We start from the raw sequence: 20163 nt of genomic DNA on the forward strand, positions 1-20163 counted from the left end.
GTGTGCGAGCTTCACAAGCAACAGAGTTGTGCAAAATACAATAATGTAAACAAGCAAAATACAAGAATGGCTACATCTGAAACTAATAAATATATGTACAATATATAATAGTATATGCATTTCTAGATGTGTATACTAAATATTTTTCTACGTGTGTGTGTGTGTGTGTGTGTGTGTATACACATATTTTACAAATTAAATAAAGTAAACAATAAATAAATATATAAAAATATACAGAGTTGAGACATGTGCGAAACAGTGGCGTTACTGTACAGTATGGAGTGCATCAGAGGTGTGGACTCGAGTCACATGACTTGGACTCGAGTCAGACTCGAGTCATTAATTTTATGACTTTATACTTGACTTGAAAAAATGTTGTAAGACTTGTGACTTGACTTGGACTTTTACACCAATGACTTGGGACTTGAATTGGACTTGAACCGGTTTACTTGAAAAGACTTGATATTTTACCCCAAATATAAAATTTAACATGCATATTATATAGAGATTGAAAATGTGACGTCATTCACGGGTAGAACCGCAAAGAATTCTGGGAACTCGTGGCAAGAGGTACTAGCGCACGCAGGCTTTCAATTAAAATCAGTTATACAGCGATAAAAAGAAACACAAAAATGTCAAGAAGCTGTTGTATTATTAACTGCAATAGCCGGTCGCATGACAGCCACGGGAAGCCGACGGGTAAAGAGATCGGCTGTTATCGGATTACGTCGTTGAAGAGAAATTGTTCTAGCCATGTTTCCGAAGTAACAAAGAGGCGACTGGATTGCAGCCATTCAAAGATCAAATATAACGTCCCAGAACACTCCAGCTCACAGGTTAGTCTGCTCCAAGCATTTCCACAAAGGTCAGTCTGCTGTTGTAGTTAATGCGTCATTTTTCTTAACATAATTGGTGATATAGGTTACAAGCAAGTCTGACGCTGAACAGAAATGGTCGCGCTATGCTCCTTTGTTTATTGTGCATAAATAGTGAATTGTCCTGACACAATATTGCGTTTCGCTTCTGTTATTATGGTACATTGACAAAAACATGTACTTTTATTCACAGGGTAAAACAGTTGTTGTGTATCACTAATTGTCCAGTACGATTACAGCATGCAGTATTATTGTCACTGCTACATTTCTGTAATGCGTACCAGAAATTATTTCCACTGCTAATTAATTACCATTGAGCTCAAAGGTCCTATTAATAAACGGTTAACGAATGTGTATTTATGAAGACGATTTGTGAGACTGGTAAACTTATGATATGTACGATGGTCTTTACTTTCTACACGGTGCATTTCAAGGTCCTGTACCCATCCGTCGGTAAACTGTACCTGGGCTTGTTGCAGTGACCTGAAGTTACTAAACTTTCATGAGTGTATGCACTCACTCCAAGAACCGTATAATTATAAATATGCATATAAATGTGCTACAATGAGATAGCTGACTTCATCTAACTAGCAAATGTTGTCCAGGCTACGTTGGTGATGCAGTTTTTTTTAATATGTGTGATATTTTTGTCATGCGATTTTAAAGCCGGTCCTACAACCGCATCCAAGAATAACATGCAGCTTATCTCAGAACTGTCGGTGAAAATTATTCTTGGAGCTAAGTTTAATTGAGCTGCATTTTAAAGAGGTGCAATTTCACAATTTGTGTATATTTTCTAAGTTCACTATTTTGTCATGTGTTGAGAAAAACACAGATTTAAAAATTACATGGTCTAATATTTACATTTAGCATATAACTGCAACATTATTTTTTCGTTTTTTTTTTTAAAGACTCGAAAGGACTTGAAATTCAAAATTTCAGACTTGTGACTTGACTCGGACTTTTACACCAGTGACTTGAGACTCGACTCTGACTTGCCTGACATTACTTGAGACTTGACTTGAGACTTGAGGATAAAGACTTGAGACTTACTTGAGACTTGCAAAACAATGACTTGGTCCCACCTCTGGAGTGCATAATGTTAAAGTTCCAGTAGTGAAGCTGAGGTGTCTATGAAGTGTTCAGCAGTCTGATGGCCTGATGGAAGAAGCTGTCTCTCAGTCTGCTGGTACGGGACCGGATGCTGCAGAACCTCCTTCCTGATGGAAGTAGTCTGAACAGTTTATGGCTGGGGTGACTGGAGTCCTTGATGATCCTCCCCGCTTTCCTCAGGCACCGCTTCCTGTAGATGTCTTGGAGGGAGGGAAGCTCACCTCCAATTATCCGTTCAGAGCACCGCACTACTCGCTGGAGAGCTTTGCGGTTGTAGGCGGTGCTGTTGCCATACCAGGTGGTGATGCATCCAGTGAGGATGCTCTCAATGGCACAGTGATAGAAGGTCCTGAGGATGCGGGGGCTCATGCCGAATCTTTTCAGTCTCCTGAGAAAGAAGAGGCGCTGCTGCGCCTTCTTCACTGTTTTGTTTGTGTGTACTGACCACGTAAGATCCTCAGCCAGGTGTACACCAAGGAACCGGAAGCTGCTCACTCTCTCCACAGCAGCGCCGTTGATGGTGATGGGGGTGTGTACTTCTCTGCACCTCCGGAAGTCCACTATCAACTCCTTTGTCTTTGCGACGTTGAGGGTGAGATGGTTGTCTTGACACCAGTGGGTCAGGGCGCTGACCTCCTCCCTGCAAGTCTGTGATACACCTAAGAATCTGGATGCCTGTATTTTATTGTTCTTCATTCGATGCTATTCTAGTTTAATCTGTTTTATTCCATTTTTATGTTGTTATATTTTTGGTCACTTCTTTCTTCTTTTACTCATAAGGCAATCTATTAGTCTGAAGACAATGTTCACTTACTGTGCATAACCTTTCTGTGAATATCCCATACTGTCTTATGGTGCTGGTACTCTCCATAGTCACTCTGTGATTTGCTGTGGGGACCAGGGGACTGGGGACAGGGTTAGGTTTCTTTACATGTATGGCCGCAATGCCTGGAATCGCTCTGCAACTTTACTGCAATTTGTTGTGAAAAATAAAGAGTTTTTAATAACAAATGATAGCACAAATATATTTACATCCTGATATAGAAACTATTTTAGTTGTCCTTTCAGGCCTTTCAGGCCTTCCAAGAATGCAGCACTATGCCTGAAATGCCTCACCTCATGGATGTGTCACAAACCACCTCAACAACTGTACTGTGAACCCCTGCCGAATAACTGAACACTTCATCTTATCTGTAAGAGAGGGCTCAGCCAGCCTTCTGCAGGGGGCTTTACCTCATACTTTGTTACTCCCCAAAGCTCCTGATCATAGGTGAGGGAAGGAATGACGACCAACCATTAAATCAGCAGCTTCACAGCAGATACTCTGCCAATCAGCCGGTGAGTCTCCTGCTTGTGAACAACACCCCGCGAACCTGAACCAAAGTGCACACTCCTCCCTTTTCTGGCTGAAGACCATGGTCTCAGTCTTGGAGGTGCTGATTTTTCTCCCAGCCAATTCCAAATCCGCCCTAGTGCACCCTGGAGGTCCCTGATGATGCCAGAAGAACCATATCATCTGTAAAGAGCAGAGGTGTGGTACTGAGGACACCAAAGGAGAAACCCTCTCCACCTGACTGTGCTTAGAAATTCTTTACATAAACTTTATCATCAGAATCTGTGACAAAGGCCAGTATAGTGGCCCACCGGAACAGGTCTGACATATTGCTGGTCTACCTGTGGTTACACAGGTAGACCAGCATGAATGGCCTGTAGCAATGGACCAGTCACTCAGTACTCCTGAAGCACCTCCCACTGGATGCCCTGAGGTTTGTCATCTAATGCTTTCTCCAAGCCCACAAAACATATGAGTGGTGGGGAAAGGTTTGCACCCGAGAATATCCTCATCCATTCATTCATTCATTTATTTGTTCATTTCAGGCACAACAAAAATACATATATTGAACATAAAGTGCACAAAACAAAAAACAAACGAGAGGATAAAGAGGTGGTCCAGTGTGTTCCACGACCAGGACAGAAACTTCCAATTGCTATATCCCCACTGAACCCAGTGTGCCCATCCCAGTGTGCCCATTTCACAAAGCACCGAACCCCTGTGGTGCCTCCCGCCACAGGTGGGCCCGCAGAAGGCATATTAAAGTTATTCACATTTTTTATATTAAAAAATATGAAAATTGATTTAAAATCATAAATTGTGAGCCAGAGCTAAAGTCAGTGAGCTGAGCAAAGATACACAGAGAATATAGGAGTCCAGCTTTTAGAGCCACCCACAGCATGAACTTTATAATTTTTTCTAACTAGGCTTCTAAGTATAGCAAAGTTGTTTCTCCATTTTTTAACCCATTGATCAGTTTGGGGGTTTTTTTCTGTGTAATGAGCATCAGGCGCTGACGGTTGTTGGGGCTGAACACTTGTTAAAAACTGCAGCGCTGTTGCAGCATGATTCAGGAAGTCAGAGTTCATAAGCAGCCCTCCGAACACACGGAAAACAAGTTCGGCAGAGGAAAAACTCCAACATGCATCGGTTGTTATTTTCTTGCTGCTATAGATTTGACTCTGTGTGTGTGTGTGTGTGTGTGTGTGTGTGTGTGTGTGTGTGTGTGTGTGTGTGTGTAATTATGAAAGGAAGTCAGTCAGTACTAACAGAGATTTAAAGCTAATGAGAAGACAAATGGAGCGGAGGTGATTTTTTTTCTTCAAGCATAATCAAAACATGCAGGAATGTCGACTCATTACCCACATATAATTACCAAGTCATACTTATGTGTAACAGGAAACTTTGGGTAGTCATTTTTTTCTAAACCATATTCACCATCCGTTTGATTTCACTTTTTTTTCCTCTGCTCTGAATTGTATTCTGCCATTAGTCTAATAATACCTAATTGCATTTTAAAGAGGTGATAGATTATAAATTCGCATAATGAGGACTGCCACTTCATTTATTGCATAAATCTCTGTCAGCATAATGTGTGTCTTTAATAATACCGGTTCACAGCCTACTGAATTAATGAAAATCAATTGAACCTGTCGCATAAATCAAGGTAATAATAAATATTAAATTCTATTGTGTCACTTCATGTAGACAAAAGCAGCTATTTATCAAGTGTTTGTGAGCACTGCAGCTAGATGCCAGATGAGGTAAATTGAGGTTGGGTGCTACACAAATGGTGACCGATTACCCGTGATTGAAAAAGTAAAGAAGGAGTAGATGAAGGTCGAGGTCCATGCTCCACACGCAAAAGTCTGCTCCAGTTTCTCATTGATTGTGCTGGATTTCTTTAAGTCTTCAGTGACATGAAATTTTTTTTTTGATTAAAAAAAAAAAAGCCAAAATATATGTGGAGAAGAAATCTGAGGACACTCGAGCCCTCAAGGAACATTTTCTTCAAATTTTCTTTACCCAGCTGTGTGCTTTTGTGGTGTCTAAAGCAGAATCTATTGCTCACTGCTAGGAGGAATTTTCAAATCAAACAACTGAAACTTGACTGTTGGCACGTCACATTCTGGTTTCTGTAAACTTTCGTTATCACATATGTTTATATTTCAAACAACATCTACAGTGGGGCAAAAAAGTATTTAGTCAGCCACCGATTGTGCAAGTTCCCCCACTTAAAATGATGACAGAGGTCAGTAATTTGCACCAGAGGTACACTTCAACTGTGAGAGACAGAATGTGAAAAAAAAATCCATGAATCCACATGGTAGGATTTGTAAAGAATTTATTCGTAAATCAGGGTGGAAAATAAGTATTTGGTCAATAACAAAAATACAACTCAATACTTTGTAACATAACCTTTGTTGGCAATAACAGAGGTCAAACGTTTACTATAGGTCTTTACCAGGTTTGCACACACAGTAGCTGGTATTTTGGCCCATTCCTCCATGCAGATCTTCTCGAGAGCAGTGATGTTTTGGGGCTGTTGCTGAGCAACACGGACTTTCAACTCCCGCCACAGATTTTCTATGGGGTTGAGGTCTGGAGACTGGCTAGGCCACTCCAGGACTTTCAAATGCTTCTTGTTGCCCGTGCGGTTTTGGATCATTGTCATGTTGGAAGACCCAGCCTCGTTTCATCTTCAAAGTTCTCACTGATGGAAGGAGGTTTTGGCTCAAAATCTCACGATACATGGCCCCATTCATTCTGTCCTTAACACGGATCAGTCGTCCTGTCCCCTTGGCAGAAAAACAGCCCCATAGCATGATGTTTCCACCCCCATGCTTCACAGTAGGTATGGTGTTCTTGGGATGCAACTCAGTATTCTTCTTCCTCCAAACACGACAAGTTGAGTTTATACCAAAAAGTTCTACTTTGGCTTCATCTGACCACATGACATTCTCCCAATCCTCTGCTGTATCATCCATGTGCTCTCTGGCAAACTTCAGACGGGCCTGGACATGCACTGGCTTCAGCAGCGGAACACGTCTGGCACTGCGGGATTTGATTCCCTGCCGTTGTAGTGTGTTACTGATGGTGACCTTTGTTACTTTGGTCCCAGCTCTCTGCAGGTCATTCACCAGGTCCCCCCGTGTGGTTCTGGGATCTTTGCTCACCGTTCTCATGATCATTTTGACCCCACGGGATGAGATCTTGCGTGGAGCCCCAGATCGAGGGAGATTATCAGTGGTCTTGTATGTCTTCCATTTTCTGATGATTGCTCCCACAGTTGATTTTTTCACACCAAGCTGCTTGCCTATTGTAGATTCACTCTTCCCAGTCTGGTGCAGGTCTACAATACTTTTCCTGGTGTCCTTCGAAAGCTCTTTGGTCTTGGCCATGGCGGAGTTTGGAGTCTGACTGTTTGAGGCTGTGGACAGGTGTCTTTTATACAGATGATGAGTTCAAACAGGTGCCATTCATACAGGTAACGAGTGGGGGACAGAAAAGCTTCTTACAGAAGACGTTACAGGTCTGTGAGAGCCAGAGATTTTCCTTGTTTGAGGTGACCAAATACTTATTTTCCACCCTGATTTACAAATAAATTCTTTACAAATCCTACCATGTGGATTCATGGATTTTTTTTTCACATTCTGTCTCTCCCAGTTGAAGTGTACCTCTGGTGCAAATTACTGACCTCTGTCATCATTTTAAGTGGGGGAACTTGCACAATCGGTGGCTGACTAAATACTTTTTTGCCCCACTGTAAAATCCTTGAAATAAGACTTTGCAGCCATCTTGAAACACCATTACTTGTCACTGGGCAGCTACTATTGGTCACTGGGCTAAAAAGACGCACGAGTCAAATCTGATTTATAAATACAGAACATTGCTCCAAAACAAACCTTTTCTTTATCTTTTTGTTGCTTTTACAGATTTGTCCATCCATCCATCCAGCTTCTTTTGCTTATCCAGGGCTGGGTCGCGGGGGCAGCAGCCTAAGCAGAGAAGCCCAGACCTCCCTCCGCCCAGCACCCTCCTCCAGCTTGTTCCAGGAGAATACCAAGGCGTTCCCAGGCCAGCCGAGAGATATAATCTCTGCAGCGTGTCCTGGGTCTACCCCAGGGCATCCTCCCGGTGGGACATGCCCGGAACACCTCACCCAGGAGGCCTCCCGGAGGCGTCCTTGTCAGATGCCCGAACCACCCCAACTGGCTCCTTTCGATGTGGAGGAGCAGCAGCTCTACTCTGAGGCTAACAGTTTTGTTTAATAGTGCAGTTTCTATTAGGCTAGTTTACTCAACGGCTTATTGTGAGATAAGTTCATGGTCTCCTTCGTCTTTTGTTTGTTTTAGCCAAAACTCCCTCTCTCTTTTTGTTTCTATGTCTTGATCTTGTGTGTCAGGTTACCTTGAGCTATAAATTTAAGGACTGTAGCACCGGCAAAAACCTGTTGAAAAGACACAAAAAGTATCTGACATGTTGCAATGACTTTATCATGCTAGCAACAACATTATTATTATTACTATTAGTAGTAGTAGTAGATCAATATATACTGTTACATCCCCCAGGAGGATGTCTCTTCTCCCTATTAACCCTATGTTTTGTCCAGGCTCCACCTCCTCTGTCCTGATTGGATGTTGCGCAGAGTCCGGCTAATTGGTAATCAGCAGAGCACTATTTAAGGCCTTTGGAGCTGTGCTTCTGTGCCCTCTGGCCATTTTGGTTGCCATACTTGTGCAGGCTTGCATGCCTTTGTATTTTGTGTGAGCATTGTTGTTTCATGTTCAGACTGCTTGTAGGGGAGAGCTGCCTTTTGTTTTGACACCCTGTTTTCTCCTGTTTATGTGTTGTTAGGTAGGTTATGGTTATGGTTATAGGTTATCCACCTTTATGTTCGTCCCTTCAACCCCCTAGACTAGCCAGGGGACGTAACAATACACACAATTTAAGTGCAGGGAAAACAATTACACTTCACCAAATAACACTTAAAACACTTGTAATATCGGCCTAAGAGATATCTGTTGCTGTTAGCTAGGTAGCAACAACATCACTATCATCATCATCATCATCACCACTTCAATAAGGAGAGAACATTTGGAAGAATCAAACATGATTTATTGACATAGAGAAATGTTCTTGATGATTAGACCTGATGACTCATCATGGCAGAGAGGAACCCAGTGATAGGATCTAGGACAGAAGCCATGGAGTCTAGAAGGTGGTTGTGGTGAAGATGAAGATAAAGGCTTGGATTGAGCTCTGAGTGACTCACACAGAGTGGAGGCTGATTGGCTCAAAAAACGTGGGCTAGAAGATGATTGAACTAGAGTAATGATGTCAGCGTTGAGTTTGACAGTGTGGGGAAGTGGTATCGAGGTAAGGAGCAGTCCAGAAGGCAAACATCCAGGAAGGCAGACAGCTGAAGGACATCAGAAGTTCCTTATTGAACTTATGCATGTGTTTTGTCATGATTGGTGATGACAGGGTGAAAAATGTTTGGTGGTTTATGTTTTCGCTGCATATCCAAGATGGCAACCACTAAGAGTGCTGAGTTCTTTTGACCATCATGATACACGTGATTGCACACAGAAAGTGACTTTAAATACAATCAGAATCAGATTCAATCATCACAAAGCTGTGCCAATGCTAATGTTTTACCAAGCGGTGGTTACTCATAGCACCTGCAGGTTTCACTCAAGAAATCTAAAATTCTCATCTGAACTGCACTCTGTAGCTAATTTCCTCCTTTATAACAACTGTGTTTTCACTGTATTTTATATTTAGTTAATAGTTGAAGTTATGGGCGTGACCACTGAGTGACAGGCCTCATCTCAGGTAACTGGGGTCAATGAATGGGACCGCAGCACTGTATTTATTGGCTTTGGAGCATTTTGAATACAAATTATCACAGAAATATGACGGCTTGCTTTGCAGTACAACCTCTCCAGTTTGATAAAGGACATTGTAGCATTTTATTAGCCTGTTACTTCACGCTAATTACTGGGTATGTCTGTCTGATGTTGTTACAATTTATGGATGCACACTGTTACCACGTCAACTCACTCTTGTCCAAATATTGTCATTTATGGCTCCAAAAAAACAAAAAAACAAACAAAAAAATGCTTTGAGGTTTTAAATTTTGGAAGTCACTCTGAGTATGTTAATATTTTATACACTTTCAATGCTATAGAGTCGTGACACCACTCAGTGAAGACAGGGAATGATCATGCAATTTAACTTTATTTGCATTTCCACAAATAGACTAAACAAGTAAACTTGTGATCTGACATTTTTGTGATGGTGTTTTTCTTCTTTTCTATTGTATTGTATGTATGGGTGCACTGATGGGAAAAAAAAATCTGTGCACACGACGCCAAACCTGTTTAAAATCTCGGTAGAAACACTGCAGCTGAAGCTCATGAGCGTTGTAGTACTGGAAACACACCAAACTGGCATGAAATATTTCTCAGAAAAAGAAGTAATATAATAGTATAATTTAATAGTTTACTATAAAGTATTTTCCTGTTAATGTGTTAGGTCAATTTCCCTTTGAATCATCAGCAGAACAAACAACTCTGACAGCAGACACTCTTTCATGCTTTCTCTGGATCACATCAATGGGGTGGTAATAACATCAGCATCATGGGTGTCAATGTGATGCATTAAGCCACCTCTGGCTTTGACAAACCGCCAGGTATGATCACAGGTGGCATCCCAGTAGTCCCTGCAAACGCAGCACCAGCCGATTTGCCTGTAATCTGGTTTTTGCGGCATTATTGGATATTGAAAACTCAATATGTGGTATACCTTGTGCTTTCTCTTAAGCACCAAAGATCAGATGGTCATTTACACCTTGGAGGTAGCCTTTAACCTGTATTAATGTACAGGAAGTGAATTTATCAAAAACAGGGAGAAGGCCCAACGGGCAGGGATAAGTTGATTTGTGTAGCAGGATTGATTACAGTGTAATGTCTGTTTCTCTGCTGAACGCATTAATGTCCCGAGCTTCTCAAGTGGCTCAGTTTCCAGACAAGCACTTGTGTGTTGATTTATTACGTTGTCTTGGTCTAATTACGGGGGAAGGGAGGGCAGCAGAATGAAGGAAGAAGCTGCTCTGAGAACAGAGCTCACCTCAGACAGATTTCATTTTGATTGTGTTTACTCTGAACAGATAAAACCGCAGGGAGGAAAAAGTTATTTTTCTGGGAAATTATTCTGTTACTTTTATGCTGAGGAAGTGCAGCAACTAAAGGAGCAGTGCCACAGTTTGGGTGGGTCTGTCCTCCTGAGACAGATGAGAACATAAATGTCAGCGTTTACAGTTTCAAACACATCGATCATTTCCTCTAACCATAACATCAGCATCATGGGTCTGTTTTAACCAAAATTATAATTTTGAGTACTAGATAACGCCAGAGAAGCACACACAAGTTCATACACACTTGAGTTACAAGTCATTATAAAGGTTATGTAACTGCTGTTCCTATGGTGGCAGGTTTAGACACGGTGGCAGGTTTAGACACGGTCTAAACCTGACACATGAATCTATGAAAATGTACATAAACTTCTGCTTAGCTTTCAGGACAGTCATTCTCCAAAGGAAGACTGACTATTGGTTTGAAACTAGGGCTGGGTATCGTCACTGATTTCTAGAATCGATTCAATTTAGATTCACAAGGTCCCGAATCAATTCGATCCACGATTCGATTTAATTCGATTCGATTCGATTCGATTTAAATCTGGGAAATTTTGACAGTCAGAAATATAATTCAGATCAGTACATTTACATATTTTTGAATCAATAAAAAGGAAGCTGACACACGCAAGACTTTATCACAGGTGTAAGCGTCACAGCAGATGCCTTTGTGTCAAAGTAGCTGAGGATAAAACACAGTAAAACATGAAGGTGATTTTCCTGGCCTGGGATTTTATAAAAATATTCTGCAGTACATCAAAAACGAAAGAAAACCATTAATCAACATATGAACATTACCTCTGACATTACAGCGGTTTTATTAGAGACTCACGGCTAAGCATTTTGCATTTTGAATAATTTTAAAAAGTTTAAATTTGTTCAGTATTGAACAGCAGAAATGAGGTTTTCTTTTCGGAAGAATGTAAAAGGGAAAAAACAGCGGCTGACAGCACTGTAAACAACAGTAGACTTGTGCGTAACAAGCAAGCGAATAATGAAGAAAGGGAAACTGTTCTTGAAGTACAGAGAGAGAGAGAGAGAGAGAGAGAGAGAGAGAGAGAGCTGCGCATCGCGATGGAAGCAAAACAGTAAAAGTCAGAGTGAATTCATGCCGATGTTTATGTGAAGCGTTTGGATCTTCTTTTGCTGCTGGTTCGGTCAATATTGTTTGGAGAGAGCTCAAACTAACAGCTTTAGAATCAGCGCATAAAGGGCGTGAACACAAAGCGTGGACCCGCCTACAGATCAGAATCAGCGAGCTGTCGGCTTTCAGCCCCGACCGTGAGAAAGGCGACATCTAACTGATTCTGATCCGCGGGTCGCGCTGTGTGTTTAAGTCTATGTGCAGAATCCGTGTACCTGCTCTCATTTACTGTCTTAACTGTTTGGTGGTTCTTGAAATTTTGTGAGATGTCACCAGAGATTCTGGCATTTCAGGCAAAATAAATTTATATTAAAAAATCGATTCAGGATTTTAATGAATCGATTTTACGTTATCCAAGCCAGAATCGATTTTAATCGATGAATCGATTATAAAAACCCACCCCTATTTGAAACAGGAAACTACCTGTCATGCCATGCCTCTGTCTTCATCTCAAACCTCTGGTGGAGCTTGGACAACATTCTGAGGGAAACTGGAGTCATAAAATTATTGGTGCTTGTCATGGTGGGAAACCCTGAACAGGGGCAGCTGAAATGAAGGGAGCCAATGAGTCACCCATTCATCTTGGTCATCTTGTAGGAATCCGGCAGCAGCAGTGGGGTATCACTGCTCTGCCACAATGTGGTTCACAGACCTATGCAACACTTTGTGGAGGTAAGGAACAGTACTTCTTCCAGTTTCAGGAAGATCACACCCTCAGCCTCCCTCCAAAGTATAGGAAAAGAGCAGTTACAGTGGGGCAAAAAAGTATTTAGTCAGCCACCGATTGTGCAAGTTCCCCCACTTAAAATGATGACAGAGGTCAGTAATTTGCACCAGAGGTACACTTCAACTGTGAGAGACAGAATGTGAAAAAAAAATCCATGAATCCACATGGTAGGATTTGTAAAGAATTTATTCGTAAATTAGGGTGGAAAATAAGTATTTGGTCACCTCAAACATGGAAAATCTCTGGCTCTCACAGACCTGTAACGTCTTCTGTAAGAAGCTTTTCTGTCCCCCACTCGTTACCTGTATGAATGGCACCTGTTTGAACTCATCATCTGTATAAAAGACACCTGTCCACAGCCTCAAACAGTCAGACTCCAAACTCCGCCATGGCCAAGACCAAAGAGCTTTCGAAGGACACCAGGAAAAGTATTGTAGACCTGCACCAGACTGGGAAGAGTGAATCTACAATAGGCAAGCAGCTTGGTGTGAAAAAATCAACTGTGGGAGCAATCATCAGAAAATGGAAGACATACAAGACCACTGATAATCTCCCTCGATCTGGGGCTCCACGCAAGATCTCATCCCGTGGGGTCAAAATGATCATGAGAACGGTGAGCAAAGATCCCAGAACCACACGGGGGGACCTGGTGAATGACCTGCAGAGAGCTGGGACCAAAGTAACAAAGGTCACCATCAGTAACACACTACAACGGCAGGGAATCAAATCCCGCAGTGCCAGACGTGTTCCGCTGCTGAAGCCAGTGCATGTCCAGGCCCGTCTGAAGTTTGCCAGAGAGCACATGGATGATACAGCAGAGGATTGGGAGAATGTCATGTGGTCAGATGAAACCAAAGTAGAGCTTTTTGGTATAAACTCAACTCGTCGTGTTTGGAGGAAGAAGAATACTGAGTTGCATCCCAAGAACACCATACCTACTGTGAAGCATGGGGGTGGAAACATCATGCTATGGGGCTGTTTTTCTGCCAAGGGGACAGGACGACTGATCCGTGTTAAGGACAGAATGAATGGGGCCATGTATCGTGAGATTTCGAGCCAAAACCTCCTTCCATCAGTGAGAACTTTGAAGATGAAACGAGGCTGGGTCTTCCAACATGACAATGATCCAAAACACACCGCCCGGGCAACAAAGGAGTGGCTCCGTAAGAAGCATTTGAAAGTCCTGGAGTGGCCTAGCCAGTCTCCAGACCTCAACCCCATAGAAAATCTGTGGCGGGAGTTGAAAGTCCGTGTTGCTCGGCGACAGCCCCAAAACATCACTGCTCTCGAGAAGATCTGCATGGAGGAATGGGCCAAAATACCAGCTACTGTGTGTGCAAACCTGGTAAAGACCTATAGTAAACGTTTGACCTCTGTTATTGCCAACAAAGGTTATGTTACAAAGTATTGAGTTGTATTTTTGTTATTGACCAAATACTTATTTTCCACCCTGATTTACAAATAAATTCTTTACAAATCCTACCATGTGGATTCATGGATTTTTTTTTCACATTCTGTCTCTCACAGTTGAAGTGTACCTCTGGTGCAAATTACTGACCTCTGTCATCATTTTAGGTGGGGGAACTTGCACAATCGGTGGCTGACTAAATACTTTTTTGCCCCACTGTAATCCAATGTAGGGACTGGAAGGAACAATGTTGAGGATGAAAGTATGAGCGTCCACCAAAAAATGTCTAAGCTTAGCCCTGGAGAGTGAGTGGCTCAGTCATTTGGGAGACGTTCAGTCGCTGCTCATCCACATCTAATTCAGAGTTTTGGTTTTCACTTTAGGGCTCTGGATGATGAAGCACCCACCGCATCAGCAAACTTCAGCCATGTGTCACCTGCAGGACTCTGAGGTCTTCTGATAAAGACTTGTTACCATCCCTAAATCTGGGCTAGAAACTAAAGATGACAGAGCCTTTGCAGTCGTGGCCCCTCCACATTTTAGAACTTGCTGCCATCCAATCTGTGACGTCAGAAAGCAGCTAAAATCCCTCTCTGGGCCTCTCCTCAGCTCTTTCCGGGAGGATGGCACGGTTGCCCTTCCGTTGGTCTTCCTTGGACTTTCGTGCTCTGGGGGTTTCTGGATGTCTGGAGCCTGGATCTCCTCCATACCTGCTTCATGCCCTGGGGGACGGGGCTATGGCTTCCCACACTCTCTAGCAGATCGTTACATGAAGAAACCTTTTGAATACAAGTGCGCTCATGCTCACAGGCGTACACATGGGTGTACACAGACACAAACTACACCTTTCTTTGCAGCTACCTCAAAGCACACTGTGCGCTGTCGATCCTACGTACTGCACAATAATATTCAGTATTTAGTATTTACTGTTATATACACATAGATTGGTGATTGTTTCTTATTCACTTACTTTTTACTTTCACTTGCTTGTCTGCTTTAAAACCAATTGATCCAAAAATAGGAAAGATTGTAGTTAATAAATAGTAAATGCTGCACGTTGAAATGATGAACTAGGACAGCTTTGTTGTCCTAATGCCATAAGCTGGTGACTCATGCTCTTTAGACTAAACCCACCTTTTAAATAACTGGGATGTGAAACCGGCTTGGCAACAAAGCATTACTTACCATCCCTGGCGAGGTTCATTATGTACAGACAGGCTTTGAATATGGGTGTCGAGCTGGAAGGAGTTTGTTGCACATTGACTGAGACTTCTGTCCAAGAAGGGAAAACTCGATACACTAATGATTTTTAAAGTCTACAAACATCAGGGAAAATCTGTGTGTTCACTCACTGATAACAGCCCCATGATTATCCAATGATCTTGTGTAAATATACTGTTTATATGCTGCTCATAAAGATCCTTCATTCTTTACATAGAATGAAGGACTTCAACTTTGTTTGTAGCTACTGATTCCTGATAACTTTTCGGCGTAAACATCTGTACCGATGGATTACAGATGTTTACACCAAGTTTTCTTCAAACAAACCAAATCCCCCTTTTGCAGTGATTTGTAAGTTTATTCTTTAACTTTATTCATCAAAAGATGAACGTAAACTTTATCAAGTTAGACCCTGTTGCACTTGTTTTTTCATTTAGTCTCTGAGAATTTATTACTATAAAGAATCAATAGCTTCCACCCATAAGAACATTATCCTGTTAATTATGAGTTGGTGAAAGTCACATTTTTCCGGTGTCTGATTCTGGAGGACGAGCAATAAGCAGCAACATTGCAGCAGAAGATTAGCTGCAAAGAGCTTCGCACACAGATGCATCGTCACACATGAGCTGCTTTGATGGACATTTGGAGCAAGAACTGTGGACTCTGCACATGCATGTTCATATGTCACACACACAACACAACACACCACACACACACACACACACACCACACACACTCTTTCTATGGCCCATTCATTCTCATTAATCGGCTTCCAGCCAGCTGTTACTCAAACATTAAAGAACATGTAATCAATCATTCCTTCACACTCCACTGTGATCTTCTCTCTCTCTGCAACAAATGATTTTTTTTCAAACAGCATTTGATTTGTTTTCAGTTAATCTGTTAATTACACATTTTTTAATTGTTTAATTTTGTAAAAACTCCTAAAAACATTTCCTTAGATGCCCTGCATGGAAACTTTGTGTGTAAAAAATTTGTTTTTGGTAATTTTTAACCTTCAGCATTAGCGTTTTTGCTTCCACAGTGTTGTTTTTTTCAAGCCAAAATGCAGTGGCCATAATGGATTTGAAAAGGTGAAGTGCCAGGTAACAGTTAATGCTTGAAAGCTTGATTGAACTGTATGGTTGTCATGCAGATCTTGGATGTTAGAATCAGAATCAGAAAACTTTATTAGTCCCAGAGGAAATTATATGGTCACATTTGCTCCAAAACACGTAAGAAGAGTACATAACTAAACTAATATAAGTAATACAATATGTTACAAAGTTACAAAATATAAACAAATATAACCCATCATATTACACAAAATTAAATATATATAGTTGACGTTGAGGTGCCCCGGTTATTATACTGACCTATAATAATAATTTTCTCTGTAGATATTAAGGCTGTGCAACTATTGGAGTGTGTACAGTGTGTGCTAGTCTGTTGATGTTAGTCTGTTAATTTAATAAAGGCACTGCTTTATTATATTATTCCTACAGATAAATGTACCACAAGAACCAACAAGAGCTCTAGTTCAGGGACTCCAATTAGCTAAGGTGAAGCCTAGCAAACAGCCACCTGTGTCGACATCCATCTGTCAGTCAAAGAGGCCACGCCCCTAAATTTAAGTCTTCAAAACATATGTGGCGCTGACATTTTCTGACTAATGCTTTGACACAAACTGCATGAAATCCAGAATTTGGATGTAATACTCAACAGCAAATATTCTGAACTTTTGGACTTGAGGGCCTCAAGGGTTACTGGGCTGCTGTCAGTAATCTGGTTTTAAGTACTCCCACATCATCCTGAGAGTGATTCATGACTCAGACAGTGGGATTAAACACTCACAGTTTTACTGTCTGTGGAGGTTTACTGAGAGTCATTCTGCTCCGCTAACAAGATGTTTGCTGTATTGTCATCTTAAGTTGGGATTTGAACCTTAAACGTCCTCGTAGGCACTGATGTCTTTGTCTGTTTGTTGTTGTATCCACTTTAAAACCTCAGGCTGTAGTCTTTACGTGCAGGCAGAGTACGATAATCTCTTTTTAGCACAAGGATAATCTCTTCGAATTGAACAATAATCGGGCACACATCTTGTCATCTGCTGACCTAGAAGATACCTTCTTCTTCGTCTTCCTGAGCTGAGCGCCGACAAAACAATCTGAGAAAGTGAGGTTGGAAAAGAGCAGCGGCGGAGACGCATCTGATCAACAGAGCCGAGCCCCGGGCGTATCACTCGCTAAATCCCTCTGAAAGGGAGCAAAAGAAGAAAACATTGGGTATTTTTTGAGATGAGAATAGCATCTGAAAAGAGGTGTGAAAGCAGACAGCGAGGAATAAAAAATTGTCAGGAATTTGAGCTGGTCGTGAGAAACAATGACACTTTAATTGTTTCCTCTGGGATTTAGCGTTAGCTGTGGATTTTCACCCAGCCTCCGCCTTCATTATGATGCATTTCTCCCCCCCAAAAACAATTCCTGGCACTTGTTGACGTGGGCACCATGCCTCCATCTCCTCCTCTTTTCTTTTTTCTTCGCCCACCACCTCTCAATCTCCATGTCTCTCTCTCCTCCCTCTCCCGGCGAGCTTCGCTTTCTCAGCTTGGCACAGATGGGCGAATCCAGCAGATGTTTTATCTGGCTGTCTTTTTTTTTTGTGTGTGTGTGCATTTTCTCCTTTCTGTCTTTTCCCTTCTTCTCCTCTTCGTCACATTTGCTCATCTCTCCTGCTGCAGAATGGATTTAGGTTGGGAAGTTAATGAGGTGATTTGCATCTGTCCAAAGCTGTTTGCTGTTGATTGTTTTGAGGGAAGAACAACAGGCAAAAGGGAAAAAAACACTCACTGCTGGTAAAATGTATAAAAATTGTGCAAAAAGAAAAAAACAAAATCTCACTGCATCCTTAAACTGTTGTTTACTAACAACATCCTTGATATAAAAAAAAACAAAATCACCAAAATCACCAAGCTCGAATTCCTTCCAGCTGACAAACATTTATTGAAAGTGAGGAATTTTCTTTTAGCAAGTCATTTTTATTGATTTCTATCTTGAGGAATGTACTGGTATTTTTTGGTAAGTATGAACTTTTTCATGTGTGTGTGTTATCCTGAAAGTGAGGACACTTTTGTCATGAAGGGTCTAAACTGAAAATTAGGATGAACTGTGAGGACTTCCTGCTAAGTGTTTTATGAGGGCTGAGTTCATGTTTGTGGTGCAGTTTGGTTTTATGCTAAATGACTGAAGAATGGAGCTACGAGATGAGCAAAGGATGACTGTCAAACCACTTGGACATTGGCTAATAACTCGTCAGTCACAACGTGCCAATGGGGATACCATGTATAATCCTAATTTACTTGAATATTAGCCAAAATGTACAAATTTGTCTTTTGCGTGTGTGAGGACTACTACATAATCTTCAACCATTCGACCTCGCCTCTGTCAGTGTGCCCCAGGGCGGCTGTGGCTACAATGTAGCTTGCCATCAATCGTGTGTGAATGTGTGTGTGTGAATGGGTGGATGACTGGATATGTAAAGCGCTTTGGGGTCCTTCGGGACTAGTAAAGCGCTATATAAATACAGGCCATTTACCATTTGTATATAAACATTGTGACACATATTGTTGATACATAAAGGCCAAATAAAAGTGGTCCAAGTATGGAGCCTTGTGCGTACCCAACAGAAGGCAAGGAGATGTAGTGACATCAGTACCTTAGGTGGATGATCATCCATCTAAAGACTTCTTTGGGGGAAAAAAAAGTGTCAGTGTAGTTAAAAGGAGTTGATGATTGAGAGTGTCAAATGCTTTCTTTAACTCTAAAAGGACAGCACCCCATCATTTCTGTCCAACAAACATATTATTTATCCAAAAAAAAAAAACACAGTTTGCTGATTCTTTAAAATGATGAGGACATAATTTAAACTGCACTGGATGCAGAGGGGCTACAGTTGTGGTTTAAATGACTAGTCAGTGACTGGCCACCCATTTTTCTGCTATCTTAGATAAAACAGTGAGAATAGCCATCAGTTGGTCATTAAGCATGTCTCTTTTTTTCTCCCGTTTTACAAATTTAGGTAACCATGGCATCATTCCAGGCTAATGGGACAACTGTTTGTCTAAATTATAAATTAATCATATGTGTAGTTGGACATGCTATCATGTTGTTTTAAACAGCAAGTATCAAATCCATAGACATCCTATTATACTGACTATGATTAGACCTCGAATCCACATGAGTAGATGGAGATGTGCTGGGAATCAAATCACCAAATTGGTCACCACATCGTCTTTATACCTGTTTTATTGTAATGCACGAATTAGGTGCAACATCCAGGCGCGTGAGATACATCTCTGCTGTCCCCGTCTTGCTCAGGGGTTTTGTCTACTGGCTAAGTAACCAAATGTTGATGACATAACTGTGACGTCCCTTTCTAATTGGTCTATTGGACGCCCTGTGAATAGGAATGGAGAGGAGGCTGGGTGTGACAGCAAAGTCAGCCGCAGTTTATTTTCTATGAAAACGTCACCTGAATGGAAACACCTGTGCAAGCCAAAATTCTCTGCACTCCTAGAGGTTTGGATTGGTCTTGTAATTATGCTGAATACCAAATATCAGCCTGTGCCTATACAAATATGAATTCTTTACATCTATATTTAAATTCCACACATGAGCACCAGCCTGTATTCAGAGATATGAGAACAAATAAGCAAACAGACAGGTGTGGGCATATTCTGTTAATATGCAGACTCACACTACCAGGATACATCTGCTCTTTGGGATTTGTTCACATTTTTATATCTCAGACAGACTATCTGCTGGACGCCGGGAGCATTTCCCCCTTCTTTTAAAAAAAAAGAAAAGCCATTCCTGCATCTACGGCAGTGTAATTAATCTAGCTGACAGGTGTCTGCTGCGCAGGTACAAACAGCCAAATAATAGGGTCTGTTTGGGATGTGACGACTCCCGCTGCGCTGTGCAGAAAAAACCCCAGCAGGTGTTTACTAAAAATGAATCCGAGTGGAATCAGCAGTTTACAGCACTTTATTCAGCAGCAGCAGCAGACAGACAGCGGGGGGAGATTTTAGTATTTTTATCCTGTTTTGTTTCAGCAGCACAGCTGAGGCCTGTTGAGAAGGTACC

At 41.6% G+C, this 20163-nt stretch overlaps 1 long non-coding RNA gene across 1 annotated transcript in view; it reads right to left on the bottom strand.

Moving 5' to 3' along the window:
- Window positions 1–1792: 1792 nt before the first annotated feature.
- The window catches only part of LOC145430392 (uncharacterized), a 161652-nt gene continuing 143281 nt past the window's right edge, over window positions 1793–20163 (bottom strand). Inside the window, exon 2 of the long non-coding RNA XR_013910959.1 lies at window positions 1793–1858. This is a non-coding gene — a long non-coding RNA (uncharacterized LOC145430392). The remainder of the gene's footprint in view (window positions 1859–20163) is intronic.

Source organism: Astatotilapia calliptera, chromosome 2 (genome assembly GCF_964374335.1).
Source record: "Astatotilapia calliptera chromosome 2, fAstCal68.1, whole genome shotgun sequence".
Classification (NCBI taxonomy): domain Eukaryota; kingdom Metazoa; phylum Chordata; class Actinopteri; order Cichliformes; family Cichlidae; genus Astatotilapia; species Astatotilapia calliptera.